The 11,611-nt window shown below is 36.2% G+C and overlaps 1 long non-coding RNA gene across 1 annotated transcript in view; it reads right to left on the reverse strand.

Moving 5' to 3' along the window:
* Positions 1 to 11,611, reverse strand: part of LOC141370452 (uncharacterized) — a 1,695,799-nt gene that overhangs the window by 902,527 nt on the left and 781,661 nt on the right. The window lies entirely within an intron of this gene.

Below are 11,611 nucleotides of genomic sequence, written 5' to 3' on the forward strand. Positions count from 1 at the left end.
AAGTTGCATGAAGCAGCTCCCTTTAAAAAAAAAGAAGAAGAAAGAAAAATTGACTATAAAAAACAGAGGATGTGAGACCAAATAATGTAATGGGAAGGGAAAGAAATTTAGTGTCTATCAACCTAAGTTCAAATCTTGGCGACCTTGGCCAATTACTTCACTTAATCTCTCAGAGACTCATTTTTTTCTCATCAATAAAATAGAAATAAAAATAAAGCAAAGACTCTTGCTATAGTCAGTCATATTTCTGTGATAAAGAGGCATCTTGGTACACTATAAATGGCATGCACTAGGAAGAGCTGGTTTTGAAAAACTGACCACAGAAGTATGCATTTTAGGTTACCAAAAGTCCCAGTAAGCAGCAAGTACAAAATAGATATTTGTTGATTGGTTTAATATAGAACTTTGGAAACACTTTACAAAATAATAAGAATGTGCATAGAATCGGATCTTCAAAGCTTGAAGTCTGTTATGTACGTGGCTCCTGCCTTGCAGTGGATTTATCTTTCACCACCTTGTAGCCTCAGGTAAAATACTTTGTTCATTTAACTCTATTCAGCCAAATGCCTTCCCCTGTCTAAGGTTATGAGTATGAACCGTTAAGGTCAATTTGTGAAGTTTGGCAACAACTGGGATTTACAATGGTGATTCAATAAGCACTACTATTTGAGTTTATTAACATTCATGAGAAAGTAACACCAAATGAACTCTATGGAAAATTAGGGGAGTTTGATCAACATTATAAATCACAGTTCTGTGATTTTTTTCAGTGTTTTTTCCATTTCAGTGCAAATATGATTTAGAAAGCAGTAGTCATCCTTTAGCATGCCCTATAAAAATCATTATGGACTATTACCACCTTTCTGAATGTATCAAATTATTAGCTCTAAGTTCCAATTTCATTTTTTTAAAGTAGGACTGAAGTATAGACAATAGAAAGGTTCATGAATTACGTTACTACTTACACTTCTACAGACAGGTCTAGTCATTTATTTAAATAGAAAATCCTGTTTTATTGAACACATTAGGGTTAAGAAACTCAAATAACAGTTCTTTTTGATTCCACGTTATCATGCCATCTGTCACTAAAGTATACAAATTATCTGCTTCACTTACTTTCTGTACTTAAATGTCCACCAGCTTCCCGAAGCTTCAGGCAAATGCTTCTAAAACATTCATACTCCTCCTCCATTACCATTGTCACTTAGTGAAGGAACACATCATGTAGGCTGTTATCCTAGGCTCCTACTCAGTCTCTAATCTGCCTTCAGTATCTCTCCCTTCTGACCTTCCAACAAGTTACATAATCAGTGATTAATAAATACTCTCCCTGTGCGTTTGCCTCTTCACTAGTTTTAATAATTCAAGTTGGCCCTTCTCCAGCCCCAGGCTATAGATTGGCACTAATCCTCAAGGTATTGTAGCTCTACAGGTAAAGACTGAGCCTGATGAAAAGCCACTTCTGAAGCTTCACCGCAACTGAGGCAGTTACATCCACACTCCATCTTCAGAAGTGGTATGGAATATCTGCAACCTCCTTTCTATACCACCACCAGTTAACTTTCTGAAGATATCTAAATCTGTGCATAGCTCATGAACAATACTCTCCCACTGCATACATGTGTAATATAGTATGTAACCATGTGACAGTAGATACATATTTTTATCTCCTATCACATGCCTCACTATGTAGTTTTGCACATGCTGTCCCCTCTCTGTAAAAAGATCTTTCACCTATCCCCTGTCCAGAAAACACTGGATAATCTTTCAAAGCGCACTTGAAAGGACACCTCCTACTACCTGAATCCTTATCAATGTAATTCACCTGCTTCCTAACATGAGGCATTGACAGTTCTCATACAACCCTTTGATTTTAAGAATCTCTCTCTCCAAGGGGTGCCTGGCTGGCTCAGTTGGTTAAGTGTCCAACACTTGGTTTCAGCTCAGGTCATGATCTCAGGGACGTGAGATTGAGCCTCACACTGAGCTCTGTGCTCAGCACAGAGTCTGCTTCAAATTCTTTCTCTCTCCCTCCTGCTCTCTCTCTCTCTCCCCCAAACAAATAAATAAAACCTTAAAAAAAAAAAAAAACTCTCTTTCCGAAAACTTCTCATGCTGTAGTTGAGTTGGGTACGTATATCCTGTTTCCTTGACAAGGCTGCAAATTCCCTGAGGGAAGACATTATGTTGTACTTATTTCTATATTTCCAACGCATGCCTTTGTGCCTGCCACATAAGTAGGACACAACAAAAACCTTGTTTGTTTTAATCCCTATTTAAAAGATAGCCTTTAATTAAAATGAGACAAATGGAAGAGATATTGGAATGGAGAGTGATAGAGGACAAAGAGAGAAAATAGGACTTGTTCTGTCCTAAATTAATATTGTCAAAGGCAAAGATCTGAAGCAAGATACTAGCCATGAATAAGTAATTCAAACAGTTTCTGGACACATTAAGAAACAAGGGAAGAAAACTATCATTTATTAAGCACTTATTGTATGCCAGTCAGTGTACTAGGCACTTTAATAGTGTTAACTCATTTAATCGATACAACCTTCTGAGTTAATATAATCCTCATAGTACTGGAGAGGAAACTGATGTTCAGTGAGATGAAATAGTTTGCCTACAAAAACATAGCTGTTAATATTATAGCTAGGGTTTCAACCCAAATGTGTGCAACTTGAGAGTTAAACATTTTTCCCTTTAAATGCTCATTTCAGAGACTTATACATAACAGGAACTAGAGACAGGTGTAATAATAATAATAGTATTAATTATAAAAATTCCTAACACTGAACATTTATTATATGTCAGGTGCTGGACTGAGCACTGGGGACAGAGGAGTGAATTAGACATGAAGGATTTAAAATGCACTTGAATCAAATTGAATTGAACCTAATGCTTGGTGTATCCAACCTTAAAGAATTCTGAGGTTTATCAAACAAACAGAAAGTGCTTAGTTTTGTTTGGCTTCTGTGACCATATAAGGAGGAAAAAGAGTCTCTTTATCAAATAGTGTGGAGTCAAGAGGCTCTCTTCTATGCCAACAGAGTGACTTAATAATTACCAAAGGAGCTGGAGACATCCAGCTCTTTCCAATTAACTTCTGTTACAGAGTGCTGTTGACTGTTCGCCTGACAGCCACACGCAGATGGGGGGAGAAGAGTATGTGCAAGATTTCTTTGCATTTCATAGTTCACAGATTAAAGGCAGTGTCAAGAGCAAGTCAAAGTTGAAAATTGATTTATTTGGCACTGAGTGTGTGAGGAAGGACCACTTCTGAGTCATTACAAACAAGCTAAGCTGCTTTCATATCATGTTCTGCCTCTTGGTACACAAATTAAACCATTTTTTTTCCTTTTAGATGCATTTACTCTGAGAGTTTCATTGCCAGAAAACGTGGCTAGATCCAGCTTTCTTAAATCCCAGCACTGACACCCTTAGTGGTAGCTGTTGTAATTACTCTAGCCCTAACTCTTAATGCTTGCTTATAGCTGCTGATGGAGAATGGGAAAAAGTAGCCCCTAGACTGGTTAGAGAAGATTCAGGAGAAACTGATCTCAGCCCAAAAGAAAGCAGCCCAGATTGTCAGGCCCAAAGAGACATCATAATAATACATTAAACACAATAATAGTTACTTAATAATAGCAACTACTCAAACAGCATCTGCTTGTGTAAGGCTTTTTTAGGGGGGTGTGTGTGTGTACACATACAAAAATGTGCACACTCACACGTATGTGTGTGTATATATATGCGTGTGTCTGTATATATATGATAAACAGACTATGCAAATACCCTATACCTCATCAAAATTTCTCCCTGGATTAGCATCCATTAATGGCTCTTTTCCGATCCAGTCTTTACTATGACAACACAAAACATTAATTTTCTAAATTGTATGCTTCCTTTGCATTAAACAATTGGCCCTTGGAATTTTACTGTACTCAAGGGCCCTCCCTTTTCCTCCAATGACTGGTTAATTGATTTGATCTATTTATTATTGGATATGCTGAAATTAATTTCTATTTTTTAATGTTTAAAATTATTTACTGTACTTAATCTTTTTTGTGTTCAACTTACTCCCGATGTGTCCAGTGAAAGCCCTGTCACACAACTTCCCATGTTCTTGGGACATGCTATCATTATTTTTTGGAGCACTCCATGACTTTTTAGCTAATACAATTTGTCAGGCTCATCTTGTACCTAATTGGCCACCTCTCTGATGATCTCTACTTTATTACAGAGGAATGGTGTTAGATATCAACATGTACAAACTAGGTTTAATTATTGCTGTTGGAGTATTTTTGATTTCTGGCCCTTGTAGCAGACAGAACTAGGAAACATGCATACATATATACATAAAAATATACATGAGTGCATGAGGCACCTGGGTGGCTCAGTCGTAAGCATCTGCCTTCAGCTCAGGTCATGATCCCAGGGTCCTGGGATTGAGCCCCACATCGGGCTCCCTGCTCAGCAGGCAGCCTGCTTCTCCCTCTGCCATTCCCCCTGCTTGTGTTCCCTCTCTCACTGTGTCACTCTCCATCAAAGAAATGAATAAAATCTTTAAAAATATATATATATATATACATGAGTGCATACACCAAAATATACGGACACATGCAAATGCATATATAAATGTACAATGCACAGAGGCACACACACACATATGTATATTAGAAATCATGAATTCACAAATTCTGAAGAATCGTTTTTGTTTTTTGCCTTGTATCATTTCATATTTGTATCATACTTCAATCACATTTTGAAACCCCAGTCTTACTTTAATGTCAACACATTTATTCACTGACTCAACTCTATAATATACCTAAAATGCTTTTGGAATTACTTTGTCCATACTACCACCAAAAAGAAAAGAAAACTATTAAAAAGAGTTTGATTTGTTGGCATTTAGTCCTCCTACTCACACCTCTTCTGTGACTGAGAGTACAAAGTCAAATACTATGAAAACTTTACCTTAAATTAATCCTTCCTTCTTTCCTCTTCAGTTTCAGTTTCCCCCTCACTCTAATTAATTTTATTTTTGGAATATGTAGAACATTAACACAATTTCAAAGATTAAAACTATACAAAAGAGTATACTCAATTGTCATTTCCTCCTGTGTTCTTACCATCCCATTTTGTACTCACTGTATCCTTAATATTTAACCAGTTCTTATTATTTTCTGGCTTATATTTCTTGTTTTTCTTTTTGCAATTAAAAAAGATATATTCATATTTTCTTATTTTACTTCTTTCCTATGCAAAATGTAGGCTGCCATATATGCTTTATGTACTTTTTTTAACTTACGCTGTCTCCTGAAAATCAATCCATATCAGTTCAGAGGTCTTCCTCATTCTTTTGTACAGCTGTATAGTACTCAAGTGTGTGTGTGTGTGTGTGTGTGTGTGTGTGTGTGTGTGTGGTTTACACACACCATAGTTTAACGAATATTGTTTGGTTAGAGATTTGAGTAATTTTCATTATTTTGCAGATATAAATAATGATACAATAAACACAGTTGTGCATGTGCAATTTTATATGCTTGCTGGTGTATCATTAGCGTAAATCCCTACAAGTGAGTATTCTGGGGCAAAAGATAAGTACATCTGTACAACCTCTGTAATAGTTGTGCCATACAGCATTCTCATCAGTAATGCATGCATTTCCCCACAGCCTCACCAATGGACTGTAGGGTCATGTTTTTCAAGTTTTGACTATCTACTACATGACAAATAGTTCCTTGGTCTAGTATTTTGATTTCTCTTAACATGAGTGAAGTTAAAAATCTTTTCATATATTTAAAGTCCACATTTATCTTTTTGTGAATTATATATTAACAGCTTTTGCCCAATTTTCTATATTTCTTTATTTCCCTTTCAATTTTTCCCTTAAAAATTAGGAATATTTGTCTTTTCTCTCTGATATGCATGGCAGATTTTACTTCCAGGGGGTCAATTTTTGGCTGAATTGTTGCTATTCAAAATTTGTTTTCTTATTTTCATGTAGTCAAATCTATCAATTTTTAAAATTGCACATGGGTTTTTACTCATAGTCAAAAAGATTTTTCCTATAATTAGTCTTACAGAAGACTTCACCTGTTTTCTTTTTTTTTACGGCACTAACAGAGCTCCCTAGTTCCTCTGGATTATCTACAGCTTTGGTTTCCAAACAGTTCTACAGCACCTTATGGCTCCACAGAAGTGATTCAGGAGGACTGAAAATGACTAATTTAAATTATATTTTGTCAGTTAAAATCCTTAATTAAAAACAACATATCTACTTAAATATGTCAAATAAAATTTTAACACATTGAAGATAATTAATATACTAAAATTCGATTCCAAGCAAAATAATTTCAGTAAAGCTAACACAGTACAGTTTCTCCTTCCATATCTGGATATGTATATTGAAACTTTGGGAATGTATAAATGATTAGCAAGATTGTAGTCCTACCCTGATTTAGTTTTTAAATTCAGGCCATGTCTGCTGAAAACAAAACAAAGCAAAACCCTTATAAACCAGTACATCAGATGTGCCATGCTTAATTAAGACTAGGCAAAGCTCAGCTATATCTGCTTTATTCATGCCCTTCATACACTGCAATAGTGAGGTGTGTGAAGGAGCAAGTAAACACTTAAAACACAGTATGAGATGTCAGAGTGTTGGCATCTGTGGAACTCAATGTGAGTTTTAAGTCTTTCTTGTCTTATATTAATTCATTCCAGAATCATTTGTTAAAAACCTAACATGTGTAAGGTACACTACTCGGTCTCAGATATTAAAGCAATGAACAAAGTTTTCATGTTCCTTGCCATTTCAGAACTTTTAATTCATAAAAGTACTTTAATTTATAACAGCTCATTTATATGTCCAGGAAAGACACATTAAACAATTAATTAAAATCAAAAGTGATGAGAGTTGTAATAGAAGAAGTACCAGATGTCATAAGGTTCTATAAGAGAATATACGGCCCATGAGGTAAGGAAGGTATTCCTCGTAAAATAGTGCTTAAACTAAGATCTGAAAAATGAGTATCACTAAGTAAAATGTCCTTTAACTTGTTTCTTTATTGGGGTTTCTCATGAGGTTGTGTTCAAAACATAAAAGTAGAACTCATTCTACTGTTGGCAAATCACATTAAAGGATAGGAAACCAGCGTCCTTAAGATGATAAACAATTGTATATCTTTTTTTGGAAAAAAAAAAGTCTGTTAAGTTCCTCTTCCCATTTATTATTATTTTTTTTAAAGATTTATGTATTTATTTTAGAGAGGGAAAGAGAGCGGGACAAAGGGAAAGGGAGAGAGAGAATCTCAAGCAGACTCCATACTGAGATCATGACCTGAGCTGAAATCCAGAGTTGCCACTTAACCCACTGAGCCACCCAGGTACCCCCTTCTGCCCAGTTTTTAATCAGACTATCTGTTCTTTTGGTCTTGAGTTGTAGGTGTTCCTTATATATTTTGGATATTAACCCCTTAACTGATATATGGTTTGCAAATATTTTCTCCCATGCCATAAGTTGCCTCTTCATTCTGTTTATAATTTCTTTTGTTGTTCAGAAACTTTTTAGTTTAATGTAGTCCTACTTGTTTATTTTTGCTTCTGTTGCTTGTGCTTTGGTACCATATCCAAAAAAAAAAAAAAAAATCATTACCAAAATCAACGTCAAGGAGATTTTTCCCTGTTTTTCGGGGGGTAGTTTTTATAATTACAGGTCTTATATTTATGTTTCTAATCCATTTTGAGTTAACTTTTGTGAGCTGTGCAAGACAGGGGTTCAATTTCATTCTTTTGCATGTAAACATACAGTTTTACCAACAGTTTTATCATTTATTGAAATGATCAGGGGCACCTGGGTGGCATCTGCCTTTGGCTCAGGTCCTGATCCCAGGGTCCTGGGATCAAACCCTGCATTGGGTTCCCTGCTCAGCGGGAAGCCTGTTTCTCCCTCTCCCACTCCCCCTGCTTGTGTCCCTTCTCTCATTATCTCTCTCTCTGTCAAATAAATAAATGAAATCTTAAAAAAAAGGATCATCTTTTCCCCATTGAATATTCTTGGCTCCTTTGTCAAATATTAGTTGACTGTCTACATAAGGGGTTTATTTCTGGGAGTTCTATTCTATCCCACTGGTCTACGTGTTTTTATGTCAGTATCCTACCATTTTGATTATTACAGTTTTGTAGAATAGTTGTAATCAGGAAGTGCAATGCTTCCAGCTTTGTTCTTTCTCAAGACTGCTTTGGTTATTTGGGGTCTTTTAAGGTTATATTTGAATTTTAGGAATTTTTTTCTTTGAAAATTAGCATTGGAATTTTGATAGGGGTTGTATTGCATCTACAGGCAGTTTTGGGTAATATGGACATTTTAAAAATACTATTTTTTCTGATTCACAAATATGATATATCTTACCATTAATGTGTGTCTCCTTTAATTTCTCTCATTAATGTCTAATAGTTTTTAGTGTACAGATCTTTTAACTCCTTGGTTAAATTTATTTCTATGTATTTTATTGTTCTCAATGCTATCATAAAATAGCTCTAGATATTTTGTTGTTAGTATACAAAAATGCACATCAAATCATCACATTGTACAACTTAAATTTATACAATGCTATATGTCAATTGCATTTCAATAAAACTAGGGGGAAAAAACTAAAAAAAAAAAAAAGTAGAACCCATTAACTCTGAAAGCTTCCCTATCAACCTCCACCATTCAATCACTGTTAGGTACTTCCACTAACTTATTGCTTAAGACTCATATTAAGACTTGATTCAGGTATTGCCTTTAAAAGGATAATATACCCTGTTCTCTTATCCTCTCCATGCCTATCCTTTCAGTACTTAGAGTATCCTGTGTATTTCTCTCTCTACTGTGGCATTTATCGTACTTCTCCTCTGCCCCTACCACTAGATGCTCAGATCCTCCAGCTCAGGATCCAGTCTTGCTCATTCAGCACAGTTTCAAACACTTTGCAGTCACTCCGTATATATTTAATAAATGATTTTTTTTAAATATAATTTTATCTTTTCCAAGATAAAAGAGGGAAGCATATTATGGAAGAGAAGAGCACATTGTAAAAAGAGGACAAAGAATGAAAAAGTATTTCAAATTTAAAAAATGGGGAAATAGGTGTTTGGGGAAAAATTTTTCTTAGGGATATAGAAAGCCATCAAGGAAGATCTGGAGAGAAAAGAAAATGAAGGTCAGACTCATAGAGGTCTGTAGTCCCTGATAATAAGGGTGAACTTTATTTTATAGGCAATGGCAAACTTGTAAGTTACATGGAAGACTGATAATGGTCACCAAAGACATCAGGTCCCAAGAATCTGTAAATGTTATCTTATGAGAGAAAGAGGTTTTGAAGATGTGATTAAGTGGAGGACCTTGAGATAGGGACCTTATCCTGGATTATCCAGATGGGCCTACATGCAACTGCACCTACCCATATAAGAAAGAAGCAGAGGAAAATCTGACACACACACAGAAGAGCAGGTGATGTGAAGACAGAGCAGAGAAAGATTTGAAGATGCTGGTTTTAAAAACTGGAGTGAAGGTATACACACACACACACACACACACACACATACAATGGAAATTTACTCAGTCTCAAAAAGAATGAAATCTTGCCATTTGCAACAACATGGATGAAACTAGAGGGTATTATGCTTAAGCGAAACAGAGAAGGACAAATACATATGATTTCATTCATATGTAGAATTTAAGAAACAAAACAGATGAACATAGGGGAATAGAAAGGAAAATAAAATAAGATAAAAACAGAGAGGAAGGCAAACCATAGGAGACTCTTAACTATGGGGAACAAACAGGGTTGCTGGAGGGGAGGCGGGTGGGGGAATGGGGTGAATGGGCGATGGGCATGAAGGAGGGCACTCGTAATGAGCAATGGGTGTTATGTGCAACTGATGAATCACTAAATTCTACCTCTGAAACTAATAATACACTATATGTTAAATAAATTGAAAATAAATTAAAAAAAACAATTTAAAAAATTTAAAAAGTAAAAAATAAAAACTGAATGATATGACTATCAGCCAAGCCACCAGAAGTGAGAAGAGGGTAAGCACAGACACTCCGCTGAGTGTCAGGAGGGAGTGTGGCCCTGCCAGTAACTTCAATTCAGCCAGCAGTACTAACCTAGCGCTGCTGGTCTCCAGAACTCTGAGAGAATGAATTTCTGTTGTTTTAAGCCACCAATTTTGGGCAATTTGTTACAGCAGACACAGGAAACTAATACAGCTTCAATATAGGAGAGGTAGAAAATTACTTATTTGTAACAGGATAATTCTGGCATTAGTGAGGAAGCCAGGAGAGGGAACTTCAGTGGCAGGGCAGGAAGTCAGTTGGGAGATAATGACATTAATGCAGGTGAGTCATCAACAGAGCCTAAAATAAGGTGGCACCATTATTGAATAATGGTGAAAAGCAAATGAAAGTTCACTTGTAAAATATTCCTAGCTACAATTATTGATTTATGTGGTAAAGGATATTTTATAAAATGTAAATGCAAGTGCTTCATTGTCTTACAGTAGTTTAAAACAAGAACATCTAAAATACATATCTTTTAATCCTTGTAAAAAGAGCATTTCTTGGTCATTTGACTTCTGCTGGTCCCACATGCAACTCGCTGCCACCACAGAGAGCCCACACATGGAGCTTTGCCTCTTATGCACCCATACAGCAAATACTATGAAACGTCTTTCATGTATATATTGGGTACTTTTCTAGTCCTAGAAATTCAGCAATCCATAAAAAAGATTCATGGAACTTCCATTCTAGCAGGAGATAGATAATAACCAAGGAACCAAACACATTAACAAAATAATAATCAGATACTGATGACATGTGCTAGGAGGAAGATAAAACACAGTAATAGGATACTGGATATTAAAATTCTGTGAGTAGGGAAGGCATCTGTGAGGAGGCAACATTTGAGCTGAAATCTGAATGGCAGGTAGGAGCTGGCCAGGACCAGAGTATTCCAGGCAGACATAACAGAAATGCAAATTTCTGAGGGTGGGAATGAGCTTGGTCTGTTTAGAGGACAGACAGAGGTCAGTATGGCTGCCACATAATGAAGGATAGAGTATCTGAAAGTTACAGTTACAATTCCCCAGAACATAGACTTCAGAGCATCAGCAGGTGGCTGTGTGTTAGGAGAAAAGCACTGGTTAGGAATTCAGGGACCTGAGTTTTATTTCATTCCCTTTACTTGACCATGTGTGTGCTCTAAGATTTTCCTTTGCCTCTTTAGATTTCTATCTTCTGATATTTCTGATAAGTGATGCAGTTAGGCTAGATCACTGATTTTCAAACTGTACTCCATGGGGGCAGTAAGGGGCCTGGCTGATGGGGCTCACATCTCACCACCAGCTTCACTGGAGAAGCCCTATTGTTTGCATTTTCAAAACAATTTTATTGAGGGCTGCATAATATTCCATTGTATATATAGACCACATCTTCTTTATCCATTCAGCCATCAAAAGGAATGAAATCTTGCCATTTGCAACGATGTGGCTGGAACTGGAGGGTGTTATGCTGAGCGAAATAAGTCAATCAGAGAAAGACATGTATCATATGACCTCG

This window comes from Callorhinus ursinus, unplaced genomic scaffold, assembly GCF_003265705.2.
Source record: "Callorhinus ursinus isolate GAN/ISIS: 27379988/994484 unplaced genomic scaffold, GSC_fseal_2.0 scaffold35, whole genome shotgun sequence".
NCBI lineage: Eukaryota > Metazoa > Chordata > Mammalia > Carnivora > Otariidae > Callorhinus > Callorhinus ursinus.